The sequence below is a fragment of the Mustela lutreola genome, chromosome 4 (assembly GCF_030435805.1).
Source record: "Mustela lutreola isolate mMusLut2 chromosome 4, mMusLut2.pri, whole genome shotgun sequence".
Lineage (NCBI taxonomy): Eukaryota > Metazoa > Chordata > Mammalia > Carnivora > Mustelidae > Mustela > Mustela lutreola.
Window position 1 is genome coordinate 198,139,942 of NC_081293.1, and position 19,226 is coordinate 198,159,167.

Here is a 19,226-nt window from a genome sequence, read left to right on the forward strand (position 1 = left end):
ATACTCATAGCACAGTGTTCAAAATGATTGGGTAAATTAATTGGTTGTGGCTTTACCATATTACAGTGCAAATGTTTGTACCTTCTCTCCCAGCGCATCTCAAGTCCTTCAGGGGATTAGGGGAGAGGATGCTTTTAAAATGACACATACCTTCGAGTTCTGATCACCCTTGAACCCCACGTTCTTCAAGCAGTTCCGTAATGAACCCACCATTAATGATGGAAGTATGTCATACAGCTCGGGTGTGGAAAGCTGTTGAGTGAAGTGCCGAGGACCATTACTGAGCTTCTTGAGGTAAGGAATGTGCCTTTTCATTGCTATAAGCCCATTGTCCAACAGAGTGCCTGGCATACCATGGATTAACAATATGTACTGGTTAAATGAATTGATAAGGTTGCTTTTTATCAGGTAGTTTCTAATTCTTTTTTTTAACCACTTTAAAGATATTTCATATCTTTTGGATCCCATTGTTTCTTTTGAGAATTTTGCTGCCAGTCTCAGAGTTGTTCTTTGGAAAGCTTTTTTCCCTTGGGCGGCACTTAATTATTTTTTCCTTTGTTTTTGGTTTCCAAGAAGTTCTACTGTGATGTATCTAAGTGGGAGTTTTTCTCTGTATTTATCTTGCTTGGGGCTCAGCAATGATTGTATCTGTAGCTTCATATCTTTCATCAGTTTTGGAAAATTCTCTTCAAATATTGCTTCATCCCCATTCTCTCTATTCTCTCCTTGGTACTTCACTTACGTGCCTTTTAGTTCTTTCTATCTCTACCTCTTTCTTTCTCTTCTATGGTTTCTGTCTTTTTGTCTCTCAATGCTTCATGCTAGGTATTTTTTTTTTCTCTGACATATCTTCTGATTTATTCTCTTGTTAGCTGTGTGTAATATGAGGTTAAACCTGTATACTGAGTATTTAAATTTGGTTATTATTTTTCTAATCCTATAACTTTCATTTAGCTCTATCTTATGGTTTCCAATTCTCTTTTGAGTTGTCTTTATTCTCCTAGAACATATTCAGCAGAGTTATTTTAACACATTTGAGTAGGAAGAACTCCATTATTTTGATCCCTTATGGGTATGTTTTTGTTGTTCATTGTTTCTCTAGGTTCAGTGGATTTGACTCCTCACAAACCTATTTATTTTTTGTTGTGTACAAGACCTTGCATATTCATTATTACAGAAATAATTTGAATCTAATATAATGTTAGCTTTTGCTAGAGAAGATTTGTATTTGCTTTTGGCAGGTGGCTAGGGACACTAACAATTCCAGATCAGATTAATTCAATAGAGGCCTTAAGATAATTGGGAGCTGAGCTTCAGTTCATCCTGATTCCTAGGATCTGGCCCTTGAATTTCCCAACCCAGTGTGTGTGTGTGTGTGTGTGTGTGTGTGTGTGTTTCTCTAGAACTCCCCCTCACTGAGGTATCCCTCACAAGGCTATTAAAATATCTGCTCATCTTTTCAATATTTCAGTTACTTTTTTAGGAATTGGCAGAAGCCCCAGGAGAACAGTAGACCTAACACTGGATGCCACTCCTTAATTCTTCTCTAGATCCCAGCTCTGTAATTATTTACTGTGTTTTAGTTCCCCTAATGTCTTCAAACAAATTATTTTTATATTTTGGGCAGCTTTTCTAATTGTTTTTCTAATAGTTCTCCATTATCTAGTCTGCCATTTGCAGAAGGTATCTGATTCAATCCTTTAAAACTTTATCCTTACCAGATAAGCTAATAGTAAAAACAAAACAAACAAAAAAAGCTTTTATTTTTTTAAATGTCATTTACTGTTTACTCATTGGTGAAGATGCCATTAAGGTACTTTCTAAATAACTGAAAAGCAAGGCAGGCAGCCAAACAAGATAAAGGGAAAGATCTGGTTGATGCCCGAACAATGGAGATAAGAGAAACATTCCCCAAATTCGGTTGAGCAGACAGTCTTCTTTTTAAGAAGCAGTTCCATTCTCAGCTTTTCTGTGTTATGTGTTACCTGAAGCAAACTTCTCTTTATGCAAAGCATAAAGTAATCAGGTATCTCATCAAGTAGGACAGAACTTGTTCTTTCTTCTGTGATGACCTAGGGTTGTACGTACCATATGTCACACTGGGTTAAAGGCTCAAGCAAGGAAGTGATCTCTTAAGAAAGGTTATAGCTACGTTAGGGATCAATGCTAAGTATTCAGCCGAAGCCTGGGCCAGGCTGGGCCAGAGTGAACATTAGCAAAGGAGACAAGATGGCGCTGGCAGTCAGCGGACCACAGTGCCTGGGGGAGGTCAGCAGACGTGGATAGGGGAGTGACAGCTAGAAGGATCCAGTGAGACGTAGTAACTGGGGCAAATCTGCTTTCATTTCCTTCTTGTCCAGAGCCGCCTCAGCTTCATTCTCTATGGGACTGGCCCAGAGGAATGCAAGGGAAGAGAATTTCAGTCTGGTTTCTGTGGCAGAGGGAAGTGGAATTTTATACCTCTCCTGACAGAGGCAATTACAGGCTCTAGGAGCAAAGCCCAGGTGGCATTTCCCCAGAGTTGATCCTGTTTCTCTCCCGGGTTGACAACTACCTCGGGACAGGGATAATGGTTGTTGATACTATCCGCCACTGTGCTGATTTAAAACTAAAAGAGAGATTAAATATACAAGCAGAAAAGCATAAGGAAAGAGAAAAAATCAAGACTGGGTTGCAAGCTTCCCTCTGTGTCTGATAACCACAGTGGATTCTGCATTGGTGTGCACCTGGGAAGCTGGCATCCCTTCTCTCCTGGAACTTGGAAGGGAGGGTAGTGGGTGAGGACCTCTCCCCTTCCCTGGCTCTCCTGCCTCATTTGCGGCCCCCTGACCCCCACCACACTAACCTGCTCATAGATCTCTAAATCAAAAGGGAACTTGGGATTCTGTCATGAACTTGTCCTCACTCAAAGCAGGAATTCTTCTGAAAGCCATCTTAGGAACTGATCGACAAGACTGTGCTCGAGCGCCATCAATATCTGGAAAATCGCTGCGGCATTCATTTTATTTTCATCTTATTATATATGAAAACACATGCAGCACAAAAGAGTATGCTGAATGGGAGGATTCTCTGTCTGTTCAGTGCCCCTTCCTGTGGCAACCACTGTGACGTTTTTATATATATGATATGAAGGGTTTGGTTCACATGTTCATATGACCATAGTTCCCTTCCTTCAGCCAGGGCCATGCACAAACTTTTTATTTAAGATGAATGACAACATAATTTCACATTAAGTTCCATTTTGAGCACTCTAACTGACAGGACGTTGTGCCTAAAATTGAGCTGGATTTGTCTTTTCGAACAGTTTTGTCCTTGTCTTGGCTTCTAGAACTTCACAGAATGAGCAGAACTCTTCCATGCAGTGACGGTTCTGCAAGGGTTTCAAGACAGTGGCCTCCTCTCTCCCACCACCCTGCAAAATACTTTGAGTTTCCATAGTCCTCCTGTGGCATTATAGAATTGAAATAATCATGCATATTTCTTGCCAAAGAAAATCACTCAAAGCAGGAAGCTTGCTTTGAGTTAAATAAAACCAGTTACTCACTTCTGGTGAAAGGTTGGTTGGTTTGTTCTTGTTCTTATAGCATTATCCGGCTGTTACATGGCATGGATTATGGCTATTTAGCGTTTGTTTACATGTGGTTACATCCTGAAGACTTTGTGTATCTCAGTTATCTAAATTTTACTTGCGTAAATAAGATATTTATGTGATTTGGGTTTTTTCTTGCAGCTACAAAAGTGAACTTTAAAAATTAAGATAACAAAAAAATAAAATAAAAATTAAGATAACTTTTACAAAATGTACAAACAAGGGGTGTCTGGGTAGTTCAGTCAGTCAAACAACCGACTCTTGGTTTCAGCTCAGGTCATGATCTCAGGGTCCTAGGTTGGAGCCCCACATTGGGCTCCTGCTCATGGGGAAGTCTGCTTGAGATTCTCTCCGTCTGCCTCTCCCTTTCCCTCTAAAATAAATAAATCAAACTTCAAAAAAATAATAAAAATGTATAGATTAGGGGCGCCTGGTTGGCTCAGTGGGTTAAAGCCTCTGCCTTTGGCTCAGGTCATGATCCCAGGGTCTTGGGATCGAGCCCCGCATCGGACTCTGCTCAGCAGGGAGCCTGCTTCCTCCCCTCTCTCTCTGCCTGCCTCTCTGCCTACTTATGATCTCTGTCTGCCAAATAAATAAATAAATATGTATAGATTATGTCTCCTAAAGTGGAAAAAAATTTAAATACATTTTATTGTATAGCATGTTTGTAGATACTATCAAACTTACTTATTGTAATGAAAACAATGTATTCAGCTGAAAGGCATTGACATTCCCAGCTAAACAAAATCTTTATTGATTAGGAATCAGTTAACTGTGATCATAGAATTAGGCTTTCTTCCTTGGAGTCCTGAAAGTGGAGCTACTACAGAGGCTACCTTATTTATTTATGATTTTATTTATTTATTTGACAGACAGAGATCACAAGTAGGCAGAGAGGCAGGCAGAGAGAGAGGAGGAAGTAGGCTCCCTGCTGAACAGAGAGCCCGATGCGGGGCTCGATCCCAGGACCCTGAGATCATGACCTGAGTTTTAACCTACTAAGCCACCCAGGCACCCCTGAGGCTACTATATTTATGAAAGAATTTGTACCTTTTCTTTTTAAGATTTATTTATTTATTTATTTATCTGAGAGAGAGTAAGAGAGGTTGAGAGCACAAGCAGGGGGAGTGGCCGAGAGGGAGAAGCAGGCTCCCCGCTAAGCAGGCAGCCCGGATGGGGTACTCAATCCCAGGTCCCTGGGATCATGACCTGAGCTGAAGGCAGCTGCTTAACCCACTGAGCCACCCAGGGGCCCCAGAAGTATTTGTGCTTTAACACAAAGGTCAAAATATAAGATTGCAGGAGGTATTTCAGGATGGAAGGACTTTGGATTTTTAAGGTGTATGTGTAAGACAGAAGAGCTCTGGACCCGATTCAGACGACTCCCGTTTGTTCGGATTTGCCTCTGTTTAGTTTTGGATCTGGTTGAGCTCGGATTTCCTCCATCACTGACTCGTGTGCAGCGCTATGCCTGTACAGCGCCTTCTATACGTGATCTGTGCCATCTATATGTGGACCCTATGAGGTTCCTGCTCGCACTAGCCCGGTGTTACACACGACCAACAGGCTCAGGAGGGCTAACCAGCTTGCCCAAGGTCACAGAGCTCCAAGAGGGAGTGGAAATTCTCTGGCAAACAGCCTGGGTATCTTGTCCCCGGACTCAGCTGTATTTTGGGGATACTTTTTTTTTTTTTAAGTGCTGCTTTGCTCCTAGTTCATTCATTCTCTTCCATGGATCCTCCCACAAGACGCTTTTCAGCTCTTTTCTAAAAATCTTGGTGGGTTCTGTAACAGGCACCAGTCAAACTCCCCGTTTGCTAGCCAGTCCATCTCTCTAGACTGTCCTGTAGAGATTGATGGATGACCCGCCGCACCTTGAACCCAGGTTGTGCTTCTCTCCCTCTGCTCCATTTCCTCTGAGAAAGGCCTCTTTCAAGTGCCACCCTTGGGAAGCCAGACTATCCCTGACCCAAGGGATCTCTCCCTGTTCCACCTGGAAATCCTTTGCCGGGAGCCATACTGTTCGCACCACTTCCTTTAATACACCATCACATAGTTATTTGTTCTTATGGACGACTTCCTTTAAGATAGAAAATAACATATCTAAGCCCATCCTAGGAACTCAATGACCATTTCCAGAGGGCTTGGGTTGGGGGCTTTTTCTGGAGGTAGGAGCAGAGGGGTCTGTGGCCCTGGGGAGAGTGGAGTCGCCCACAAGGTCTGCTGTAAACTCCCGTGAAGAGCCTTGAAAGCCAAGACCATTGCTAGCTTCTGTCCCTCTCGCTTCTCCTTCATTTTGCTAACAAAGGAAAGCTGATATGCCTCAGGCCATCGGGATCCAATAGAAAATTCCCTCTGGTCCAAGGCAGTGCGGTGGGCATCATTGCACTGCAAGTTTACCCCCCCCCCCCCCCCACCATCTAAGCTTTTCTTCAGTTCTTACTTAGGAGAGTCTCTTTTGGATTCTGACCCTGCGGTTGTAGGCTGAGTGGTTTATGTAATCCCGTTAACACAGGCACCCTGCACTCAAAAGGACCTCTGCATTTTTCTTTTGTGGCTCCCCCCATAAATCTGATATAGTTCAACTGCTGTGAAGTAGACAATTAAGAGTGTCCCTTCAGTTAAGATACAGCTTCCAAGTCCCTTAGCATGTGGAACTAAGAGGAAAAAACCATTCTTGCCGCGCGGCCTTACCAACAGACGCCTAGACAACAGCACCTCCTAGTGTCGACTTCAGACACTGCGCGACGCGTGGACTCGCGGCCATGGTCAGGAGAGGGAGGTTTCCCAGCGGGAGTGAGCCTGCATCAACTGCCCAACGCGAACATGGTGACATAAAAGCTTAATCTGAAAATGGATCCCCAGCAAGGGATGCAAACCAGGCTCTAGCTCACCAGTGTGCCCCGAAAGGGCTCTAACTGGGAGAGAAGAGAATTTTTTCCTTTTCATTCTAAGACGTTGCCTGAGCTGTGCACTGAGCTGCAGAGTTTGCAAGTTCAGGCCGGCCACGCTGGTGCCCGACATGGCCCACGGGGCTCCACCCTGAGGATGGGCCCACGCTTGGTGCCACGCTGCTGACCCTTGCTTGACATTCTTAATACTTTTTGAACCGGGGCCCTGCGTTTTCGTGTTGCACTGGGGCCTGCAAATTAGGTAGCTGGTTTTGCCCTTCATAGAATTGGCTGCCTTGGTCTGGTTCCCAGTTCGGTGCTCTTGGCACCATGCGGTGCCCCAGCACCGGAGACCAGGAGGATGTATCTTCTTTAGAGGACGGTCTGCTGTGGTTACCAGTGGATAACCCACACCCCCCGGGGGGCAGGGCTCAGGTGTAAACATGCTTTGTTTTATCCATTACTGTATCCTGTCTAGTGACCATGTTCATTCTTGCTCCCCAGCTGTATTTTTAAAAAATATTTTATTGATTGATTTATTTGAGAGACAGAGAACGTGTATGAGAGTGGGGGGGGGAGGAGGGAGGGAGAGAGAAAGACTCTCACATAGACGCCCCGCTGAGCACGGAGCCCGCCTGGGCTTGGTCCCGAGACCCCAAGATCATGACCTGAGCGGACACCAGGAGCGGGACCCTTCACTGAACCCCCCAGGTGCCCCTCCCCAACTGTATCTTCAAACAGTTACCCCACCAGCAAAGCCAGGTACCGGGTACCAAAGCACCCGGGACTGACTGCTCTCCGGGCTAAGGAGCTACCTGCCCTGTCTTCTGTCGACCACAGGTTTCCTCGTGCTCCTTGTCATTTCTTCTCTCCCTTTGCACGTCTGGCAGGTTTCTGTTGGCCTCCGTGACTGTCTGCCTCCCTGCCTGTGGTCCTACCCCCCTACCGTAGGCCCCCACACTGAACGCCGGCTGCATGCCGGCTCCCTTAGGAGGCTCTGTACCCACGCACCCCCTCGTCCTGGAGGTACAGAGTTTATTTCTTCACTTTCCACTTGAGAAAATCGGAGCTTTCAGAGAAGTGAGGTGATGCGCTCACGCTCAGGTAGGAGACCTGCTGCTCCACACCGAGCCGCGCCCCATCCCAGCCTGCCTACCCCCTCTCTCCATCCTGGAACCGGCCACCCGATCTGGGGCCGTCGCAGTGTCCCTTGCTGCATCATGGCCTCTTTACTCCTGTTGCTCCGGGACATGTCCACTGTAGAGGGCGGATTGCCCCGGCCCCAGGTCCCTTCTGGTCTTCTTTCCCCACAGGAATTCACGAGGCTTCAGGGTAACACATTGCAAACCCAAGTCATCTTCCCCGCACCCCCCCCCCCCCAGGCCCTTCCCTCACTCCATCTTTCGGGCACATGTCTCCCTTCTTCCCCGCATAGTCAGACGGAGAGCCAACGCTCTCTTCCAGTCCCTTTGTGGTGCGGGTCTCTTTGGCCGTCCCTGCTCTGCGGGCCCTAACACACGACCTCTCAGATTCCCACCACCTCCAGCCTCCACTCGCGCCCTCTCTCGGCTCTTCTGTCCGCCCCACGAATGGCTGAAGAGTCATCTTTCTACGGAGGAGCTCCAGAGCCCACCAGTTGGATAGAAAAGATGTCATTGCTTTGGTCTTCCCCTCCCCCTTCCTCTGGGCCTTAAGGCTGCTTTCAGGGCCCCTTCTTTGGAATTGTAATAATTTGTATGTTCGTCTGACGTGATGGCACAGTAAGAACATGAGACTGGTCTCCAGAAGCCATCCAATATAATCAGCTTTAGTTTAGGTTTGGTTTTTTTTTTTTTTTTAGCCCCATCAACGGGCTGATTAGACATCTGCCAGTGGAAGAGAACTTGATGGGCATAACCAACATCGTTGCCGACCAATAACGAACATTCCCGGTGACCCAGAACAAACTCTCAGTAACCCAGAAACCACTTTTCAGTGACTTTCAATGAGAAAAGCTCTACGAGTTGAAAGCAGAAAGCTTTTTTTAATGACCATAGAATCACCTTTGGAAAACTTGCCTTAGGGCCAATATAAGAAGTAGACAGATTCTCAGCATTAAGGCCCTAATGACACCATTACCACCACACTCCTTGTTTTGTCTGATTCATTAGGCCCTTGGTTTCCATTAACTAAATCCAGACCTTTTGTTTCTGGTTGAGGTAATAAATGGTGAATGGCACCTCTCTCCAGCCACCCATTTGATTAGCTTAAAATGACCTCATACTAGTTTTACATACTAGCATGACTCAGACTGATGTCATGTAATCCCGCTAAATGACTGTTGATTCCCCACGGCAATCAGCACCTTCCCAAAAGCTTCAACCGAGAACCTTCTTAAAGGCCTGCTGTTCCAACCCTTTTTATTTGGATGTTGTACAATAGGCTTTCGCATTGAGTTCATTGTTTCTGTTGACATATTAAGTCTTTAATTTACAGTGTCTTACATGGAAACAACTTGTTGAGAATGAGCCACCCCCACACTTTGAGTTTTGGTCAAAGCTATGGTCTCCTAAGAGTAAATGGAATAATAATAATAAAAAAAAAATCCAAGAACTAATTTACTGGTTGGGGAGTATAAGTCAGTGTTTCAGTTCATGAATTATTAATAATAACACCTGACATGTGCATCACTCTTCTCCATTCATCAGAGCACCTGCATGTTTATGATCTCACCTCACCTTCCAACGGTCCTTTCAGGCAGCTTGGGAAGCCATTATTAGGCCCTCTTGTCACCACAGAGATGAGGGTGTTCATCGGGGTCAGTTAGCTAGTAAGTGGCCAAAGAATTTCAGTCTCGTGGTCTGCTTAAGAAAGAAGTGGGTATTAAGAAGTCTTTCCAGTTATCAGTAAGTAGCACCTTAACACTTTTATCGGGGGACAGGTGACCTCAGAAATAGAAGAGATAAGAGGACAGATGAGGGGGCGTGTGGGTGGCTCAGTTGGTTGGGCAACTGTCTTCGGCTCAGGTCATGATCCTGGAGTATCAGGATCGAGCCCCACATCGGGCTCCCAGCTCCACGGGGAGTCTGCTTCTCCTCTCTCATGCTCTCTCTCACTGTCTCTCTTTCAAATAAACAAATAAAATCTTAAAAAAAAGAAAAAGAAGACAGATGAGGAAAGAAAAGGAAAGGGAGAGAAAAATGTCTATTCGTGGACACCAAGTCTCAAGAGATACAGTAGTTTTACAAAATTAATGGGCATCAGTCGTTTCAAATTCACACCCTCTTATTACTGCCAACTTCTAGTATTCTCTAGATTTTTTTCTTTTTTCTTTTTTTTTTTTTTAGATTTTTAACTGATCTACACCCAACGTGGGGTTTGAACTCAAGACCCCAAGATCCAGCCTTGCACGCTGTACCGAATGAGCCCGCCCACTATCCCTCAAATCTGGACTTTTAAAAAATATTACCATAGAGAACAGCTAGAATTTAAACAGTGGGGATGTTTTAAAGGTTAAGAACTGTGAACTCATGCATGCACCTGGGGAAAGACTATCTGGGCAGCAGCCAGAGTCCAGCTGCCTTTAAGGGAAAAGACAGCCTCTGCTCTCTTAGACCCCATCAGAGCACTCTGTGGTACCCCCTGCGGCATCCAGCTCCTTCTCCTGGCTATGGAGCTGCTGTCAGGCAGTGAGAACGGCCTTCCACCCACGCACAGCTGCTGGGTCATTTCTCTGACTTCACCCTGCCCATCCTGGCCTGTTACCCCGTTGAATAGATCAATCGTGTGTTTGACCCTCCTGTAAATCCACTTTCTAAGGTTGATTTGGAAACCCAGCGAGATCAACAATTTGGTATTGGTGTGGACCACAAAGTGTTTTAAAATAATTCATACAGGGAGCGCCTGGCTGGCTCAGTTGGTAGAGCACGCCTCTCTTGATCTCGGGGTTGTGAATTCGAGCCCCACATGGGGCATGGAGACTACTTAAAAAATAAAAAAAAGAATTGTTCAGAGTTTTTCCCACAGGGAGAAGATTGAGTTTGTTGGAGAACATCGTAATTTATCTCTTTTTATGTGCTGAAATGGGAGGTGCCCTTGGGATCCCCAAACAGGAGAGGCTCCCCTGTTGGGGAGTGAGACTGTGGCAATTTGGGAAACTCAGAGTCTTGAAACAAGTGACTGATGCGGAGGCAGGAAGGACAAAACTATCACGCTTTGGAAACTTTTCCCGCCCGGAATGGTGTGCTCCTTAAGCTTCGTGCAACCGAGATGCAGACAATCTTCCAAGTAATTTTAAAGTCAGCTTATACAGCAGAGTAATCACTTTCCACCTCAGATCTTTGGGGAGTTGCCCCTGCCAACTTAATATAACCCTCCGCTGTAACTGCAACAATCAGACTACAGTAAGGAGACCAGCCTTTGCTTGTCATCAAGATAAATAATAGAAAAAATAACCTGCAGTACTATTTTTTAGCGGGGAGGGGACTTTTTAAGAGATTATCTGGGGTACCTGGGGGGCTCCGTCGATTGTCTGACTCTTGGTTTCGGGTCAGGTCGTGATCTCAGGGTCCCGAGATCAGCTCTGTGTAGGGCCCGGTGTGGAGCACAGAGGCTGTGAGATTCTCACTCTTGCAGACCCTCTCTCTCTCTCAAACAAATAAATCTTTTAAAAAATAAAAAATTATCCAAAACTTGAAAATAGCATCCAAAGGTGAGCGGCATGTCCTCTCAAAGGCACACAGGGGTGAAAGTTCACCCGGGGCTTATCCAGGGCGATGCTCTCTGGGGTTCTGGCTTCACTACTGTGTGCACTCAAGGACACGGCTCTAGAATAAATGCCCGGCACTTTGCAGGAATAGATGCTCGATAAATTTTTCTTCCGTCCTAAGGTGTTTTTTTTTTTTTTTTTCCCACTCATTAAGTTTTCTAAACTATTTAAGGCATTTTTCCCTCCACAAAAAGCTGTTGTAAATAGAGGGTGTGCCTTGTGATTAAGGAAATATTGTACTATTTAGGTTGAATTTTACTTATATCTTTGTAAGTAATCATATTAACAAATTCAATGTTCTAATTTTCCATTTATCCATCTAAGACATTGACCGACAGTAGAATGATATCAGTGGCTGACAGCGATCAATCAATCAATTATAAAGCACAATTATGAGAACAAGGCTTGTCAGTGGATTTTAATTTTCTTCTCCAATGGAGTGACTGTTTTGATTGCTAGATATCATGAAGCAAAAGATATGCAATATTTGATTTTGATGGAGCATTGAAGTTTCATATTTTGAATAGCACAGTACTAGCTATAAATTTTAAAAATATATATTAAATACCTTTGGGGACATGCTATTGTTCCAAATATAGTACCATAAAGTTAGAAGAGTAAATGGTCCCTTGCTAGTTACGTGTCTTGATTTTGAGGCTAATTCAGGCTTCTTGCTTCTCTTCCTCTCAAGAGGCAGTGGGATGAGATTTAAAACCGTGAGGGAGGTGCCTGGGTGTCTCAGTCAGTTAAGCATCCGCTTTCGGCTCAGGTCATGATGCCAGGGTCCTGGGATGGAGCCGCATGGGGCTCCTTGGTCAGAGGGGAGCCCGCTTCTCCCTCTGCCTGCCGCCCCTGTCTGCTGCTTCCTCCTGCTTGTGCTCACTCTCTTTCTCTCTGACAAAGAGGTAAATCTTAAAAACAAACAAATAAACCATTAGAACTTCCACTTGAAAGTGAGCTAAGAATAGACAATAAAAGTACCCGAAAACTGACCTTGCTGATTTCTAACATTTCTGAGAATAGGCGGTTATAATAAATGGTCAGTTAAAATACACGTTTCTCCCCCATTTCATGTTGATAATGGAAAGCAAACCGTAAGCTTATACACATGAACATATTGAGTAGAAGGGAATGTTTGAGCAAAGACCCACGATTCCTCGTTTACTATTTACAGGCAGTAACAAAACCTCTTTTCCTTTGAGAAAAGAGGCTAGGACACTTCTTGCGTATCTTTGTCCACGTTTTCTCCAGGTTATTTTTCATTTCATCGGAGATGCCCACGCTTGCTGTTGAGTGTCTGGTGACAGCTCTGGATTAACGCATACCAGAGTAGGATGTGAGACCCTGAAGGACATCGGTTATCGGGAATGCAAAGTGGGAAGAGTTGGTGCCGACAGACAAATGCAGCACCTGAGTTTAGGAAACGAGGAGAAAAAGTACAATTACAGGTTTCATCCAGTCCCTTGAATTCCAACTCCAAAAATGTTCAGAGAGCCACTTGCAAAAATCTCAAATGTCGAGAAACAGCAAGTGTTGGCCAGGATGCGGAGAAAGGGGAACCCTCGTGCACTGTTGCTGGGAATGCCAACTGGTGCGGCCACTCTGAAGAACAGTATGGAAGTTCCTCAAAAAGTGGAAAATAGAACTACCCTATGACCCAACAATTGCGCTACTGGTTATTTATCCAAAGGCTACAAAATGCTGATCAGAAGTGGCACGTGCACCCGAATGCTTACAGCAGCATTAGCAACAATAGCCCAATCATGGAGAGAGCCCAAGGCCCACTGGCGGATGAATGGATTAAGAAGATGTGGTGTATATATACAATGGAATACTATGCGGCCATCAAAAGGCATGAGATCTTGCCATTTCCAACAACATGGATGGAACTAGAGGGTGTTATGCCAAGTGAAATGAGTCAGTTGGAGAAAGACAATGCCACATGATTTCACTCATAGGTGGAATTGAAGAAACAAAATAGATGAACATAGGGGAAGGAAGGAAAAAGTTAGATAAAAACAGAGAGAGAGGCAAAACGTAAGAGACTCTTGACTACAGAGAACAAACTGAGGGTTGGTAGAGGGAGGTGGGGGGGAGCTGTGTTAAATGGTGACGGGCATTAAGGATGGTGCTTGTTGGGACGCGCACTGGGTTTTGTATGTATGCAGTGATGAATCATTAAATTCTACTCCGGAAATTAATACCACACTATATGTTAACTAACTTGAATTTAAATTAAAAAAATTTTTTTTTGAACTTGCATCACATATTTTTGTGTGTGTGTGTATGCCCTATATTTATAGGCATACATTGTTGCATATGTATGCTACTATGTTAATGCTATTGTACAACACACACAAAAAACAAAAATATGAAAGAATGAAATAATATTTTTAAATAATTCTCATTTAATTTCATCTATTAATGGAACAAAACGCATTTTACTTTGTGATCGATTATGTCTCACTATTGCACAAGATCTTTATTTAACACTATGATAATTATTCAAAGTCTGGTATCAAATTTGGTTTCCTTCTGTGCTTGTTTTCATTACTGAAACTTGCCTGCTTTGCTGAAAAAGATATTTTTCACAGAAATGGAGAAATGAATGGCTTGTCTTTCAACTCAAAGATTCTTTGAAGTTCTGTGCAAAGAAAATAACCCCTGGGCTTATGTGCCATAGAACGCATTTTCAGGGTCAATCTGCATCCCATTAAAAAACTTCTGGGATGATCACCGACTTTAAGACAGTGTTATCCATGACCCATGCGTGTAAGCGGGGGCTGCACGGGGGCCGTGGTCAGCCCCTGGAGTGCCTACCCTCTTCGCTTTCCGTCAGGGACACAGAGCAGCCAAGGCACTGACCCGTGTCCACCAAGCTCTTAGATATGAGCAAAATTGTATTTTGTCTCTGTTTATATAAAAAAATAGGTATTATAGGAATTTTCCCCGTCGCCTCATGGTTTGACTGATATATACTCCAGTTGGGAGATGGATGCTTCAGGAAACCGAGGTGTCAAACACTCTATGGGTTGTAAAGGGTGCATCACCAAGCCTCAGGCTTGTAACCCAGCATGACAGCGGTAAGGGTCACCCTCAGAGGGGGCCGCTCAGCAGGCTGCTAAGCCCCAAACCGTAACACGGTATGCCGGGTCCCACGAGTGAGGGCGAGTGGACAAATCCTCATGCCCCACCGGGGATGGATGGAATGTCCTTTAACAGCTTCAAAATGTGGGGCCTTACGCAAGGCACATAGCCTCCCTAGGTCTCGGCTTCCTTGTGTGTAAAGTGAAGGGGCTGGAAGAGGTGATCCTTCTCAAAAACAAAAAAAAAACCCCACAACCCTTAATTTTACAAAATAAAAAGATAGCCCATGTTCACTGCCTCGGAAAATTCAGTGCCATCGATAAATGGAACTGTCTTCTTAATTCTTTATTTCAGACAGAGCCAAGAGAAAAGATCTAATACTTTTCTACTGTCCTTTATCCAGACCCGGTGGTTGCAGCCGTGTTTCAGAAGTCTGCACCGTTTGGACATGGAAATGGTGCACGTGTCAAGAAACAGCAGCGGGGTACTCACTCATGCTGGTATTTCTGCAGTGAAACATGCGTGTTTTCACACTAAGTAGGAAAAAGATGAGAAAACAGTCTCACCTCCATTCAGGTCGAGTTTTACAGCCAAAAAGTTTGCCAGGGGCAGAGCAGAGCCTGGAAACCCAGCTTCGTCACGCTGGTGTTGGTGACTGCAGAAATCTCCCTTCTTTGTAAGACCCAACACCAGTTTCTAGAAATTTCATTTTCTTGTAGTTTTGCCCAGTATGTTCTAGCCCGTAGACAAAATAGCAAAGCCACGTAAACGAAGTGGCTGTTTTTCCACCTAGCAACGGATCCCTCGACCCACCCAGTTTGGCTTGGGAACTTGGACCGTGTTTGCCTTTCGCCAACTGTGGGTAATCCCAGGAGAGGCTGTAAATACAGCGACGTACTGTGAAGAAGGCTACTGCTGTCGGCTGGGTCTGCAGGCCTCCTGGGATCTGCCTGCTTGCAGGCTGCTTGTGTGGAAGCACAGGGAACGTCTCATGACCAACCTGTTGAGACCTGAGAGAACCAGAAGGCATTATCTGCCCCTACAGTTCGGCCGGAGTCCTTGGTCTGCATCTCTGACTTTAGCCTTCCGTCTCGGGAGGAGGTGTGGGAGACAGAGGGGTTATTGCGACTTACTGAACACTCACAAAGTGCGGGCATGCCTATCTCCTCCTTAGCTTCCCGCCTTTTTTGTACAGTCGGCATTATTTCCCTGTGCTCTGGGGGAAGGTGTTACGTTTCAGAGACAATGAGAAGCTTGCCCAGGAGGACTGGGAGTATAAGCGGCAGAGCCAGAACTTGAACCCGTGCCCCTCCTCTTGATCACCGCTCGCACCGCCCAGAATCGCTCTGTGGATTGACAATATCTTCTCCATCCCTGGGAGCACGCTGTTTGGACATTGGAACCCGGGACCCACCACTGCTTCTCGGTCTACAAAGTGAGCGTGAACTCCAGTGCGCCAGTCTCAGAGCTGCGGTGGGGATGGAACGCAATAACCCAGGCAAAGCCTTCAGTGCACTGATCTGTGTTTAAAAAAACGGTCGCTATTTTTATTATGAGACAGTTTCCAACTCACACAGGGATCAAGCTCCAAAAAAAGCTCATTTTACATTCAATTGATTGAATCTGAACATACTTGCCCACATGAAGAACATCGGGCATTTGATTCGATTCCCGGTAAATACTTCCTCGTGTTACTGACGGGGCAGGGACCCGGGTGTGCCTCGCAGGGGCGGGGGGCTCTGCGGCGTGGGAAGGGGGCAGGCTCCCACCCACCGCACCCCAGGGCCCTTCTCAGGACGCTGAGGGCAAGAGCCCCGCAAGCTGCCTTCAGCCCCCGTCCTACGACAGGTTTTCCTTCACATCATATGATTCCCTTCCCGCAGCGGTAATGAAATATTCAGGTTTTTTGGCAGTTGTCCAGACCTTAAAAAAAAAATAAACAGCCGTCTCCTCCCCCACCTCTGCCCTCCGCGCCCTGCATCCAATGTTCCCATGTCCTCGGTAGCGGGCTCAGGAAAGCAACCGCTACTTTATGACGATCTGCCGATGCCCTGAGCCCCTCGCTCCTTCTCCCGTTCCTGAAAGCAGTTTCTCCAAGAGCCGCAGCAGTGTTTCAGAGAGTCAGAGAGCCACACGGTGGAGGGACTCAGACGGACCCTGGGACCTCGGATGGGTCACGCGCTTGGTCAGTGTCGCTGTCGGGGACGGGGATTGGCCATGATCTGTGGGACACAAGGAGTAGGTCCAAGCCAGTGACGGAATGTGTGGTTTATGGGTAACTGATGGCTAAGGTACTCGTGTTGTCCAAGACAAAAACTGGGATGCACAGTCTGATACAAATACATTTACGGGGACCCAAATACGTTTATGGGGCCGAATCATTGAACCTGGCATGCAGGCCAGAGATAGGGCAGCTAAAAGAGCAAGCTGGTGGATGGCAAGGGGCGGGCGGCGGAGCAGTGGACAGGACTGACGTGTCTCTATCCCTCGGGCACAGACAGAGACAGGCATGGATGACCCCGCCATGTCCCCGCCCCTTCCAAACATAACAGAGAATCTGTTCTGACCTTTTCGCATACTGGAGCCCTGAACGGTGCCTGTCCTCTCTGTTTAGCTGCTGGCCAATCTTTCCAGCTGCCTCTGGAGCATTTTCCCTGGATACCCCAGAAGTGCCTCAAAATGCTCCTGCTGGTCCTTCTTCTGGCCCATGTCACAGCTTCGCCATGCAGACAGTCAAAAATAGCAATTACTTTTTCTTCCTCCCACCCCCATCCCAACCCGTCCCTGAGACCTTTTGTTTCTACCATGGAAATGTCTTACTTATCCCAAGTCCCACGAAGATCCATCTCTGTGGTCTCCTACATGATTTCCTCCCTTATGCACCTCCTCCAGGCACACACTGACGTATGCACGCACACACACACACACACACACACCCTACAACACGTCTGGATATTTATTGTCTAGAATAAAGTACCCATGTCCTGGATATAACAGAGAGAACACGTGCTACCTTGCACCGAGCCCAGAGCCATTTCCTGAAGTCCTCTGCCTCTGTCAATGCTGCTCTTCTTTTCCCACTTTTCATTATTTTATTTTTAATTGTTTGCCTCTCAATGGAGCTTGTCCTAGTTCTCCTAATCAGAATTAATTGTTCTCTCCTTGGTGCTCCCTAAAATGACCCCACTCTGTCCTAGCCACAGGTGGACTTGGACGCGTCTCCTCGATACAGCCTTGGAGGTCCTCCTCTGTAGACCCCAATCCCTTAGCCGACAGCCAGCATCTAAAAGGGCCTTAAGGGGCGCCTGGGTGGCTCAGTGGGTTAAGCCGCTGCCTTTGGCTCAGGTCATGATCTCAGAGTCCTGGGATCGAGTCCCGCATTGGGCTCTCTGCTCAGTGGAGAGCCTGCTTTCCTCTCTCTCTCTGCCTGCCTCTCCATCTACTTGTGATTTCTCTCTGTCAAATAAATAAATAAAATCTTAAAAAAAAAAATAAAAGGGCCTTAATAATTATGTGTATAAAATGTGCTGAAAATCTTTTATTCTGGCAGAGGGCAATTGCATCTTGGGGGCATCTTGTTTCCTATCTCTGAAGTTTGGACCAGAATATGCCACCCCCAAAGATGCCACTTTGGCATAGGATTATTTTGAACTGAAGGCAATTAAGCAGCAGATGCAGGAGGAACTCTGCCCTCTCCCTTTCTGCCTGAAAGCAGGACGTACAATTCCTTCAGCGCAGGTTCCCCCCACCCCCCACCGCCCTTCTCCTCAACCAGGGGGAAGGGAACATCCTGGTCCCAGGACACAGAAAGTCAGCAGTGAGGCAGGTCTGCCTAAACAAACCTTACTAAATAACCCTTGTTTTCCATTAATTTTTTCCATATATTTACCTTCCCATAATCGACTGCCACTAGAGGCCACACCTCGTTCATTTGTCTTGCCACTTTCTCCCATACATTGTCCTCTATTAATGCGGTATATAGAAGCCCAGGCCTCACTGCTTTTTAGAGTTCTCACTTTTTTTGGGGGGGGGGTGCTCCCTGTGTGTATATGAAATAGACCTTTCTCCTGTGAATCTATCTTCTGTCCCTTTAATTTGCATGTCCCAGTCGCTTACTTAAGAGGTTGGAGGAACTGTTTTTCTCCCCTCCCCTACACTGACAACTTGGCAAACAAATGTTGACATCAAGAGCTCTCGGGCGCCTGGGTGGCTCGGTGGGTTGGGCCGCTGCCTTCGGCTCGGGTCATGATCTCAGGGTTCTGGGATCGAGTCCCGCATCGGGCTCTCTGCCCTGCAGGGAGTCGGCTTCCTCCTCTCTCTCTCTCTTCCTGCTTCTCTGCCTACTTGTGATCTCTCTCTGTCAAATAAATAAATAAAATCTTTAAAAAAAAAAAAAAAAAAAAAAAAGAGCTCTCACCTCCTGCCTCAGGGTACAATCTTCCCTCCTCTCCACGTGGCCCATTTTAATGCCTGGGGGCGGCTCCTTGCCTTCTCCAAACTCCCTAGGATGCGGCCCCTCATTTTCTCACATGCCCGCTGTGTTTTGTCCATTTAGTCCCCAAAGCAATTCACTTTGTGTTAACTCCTACTCAGGATTCAAGAATACCAGGTTGGGAAGCTTCTGCAAGTGAGTCTTGAAGGCGGAAACTGGAGAAAGGCATTTGAAGCAGGAGCTCAGAATGCTGTGTGCAGCGGGTGGGAACACGTTCTGTTCAGTGTATGGTCCGTGGGGGTGACCTGTGTGGGGTGTGTGGTTGCCTTCAGACGGGGAGCTACGGAAGTCCATTACATGGCCGCCATTCCCATTGGCTTGTTAAGGGGACATTCACTCTGTGTATTACCCAAGTTGGAGTCAGGATTGTCAGGTTTGGTTCTGATTCTCAGGCAGAAGACCCATTCTCCTTCCTTGCTT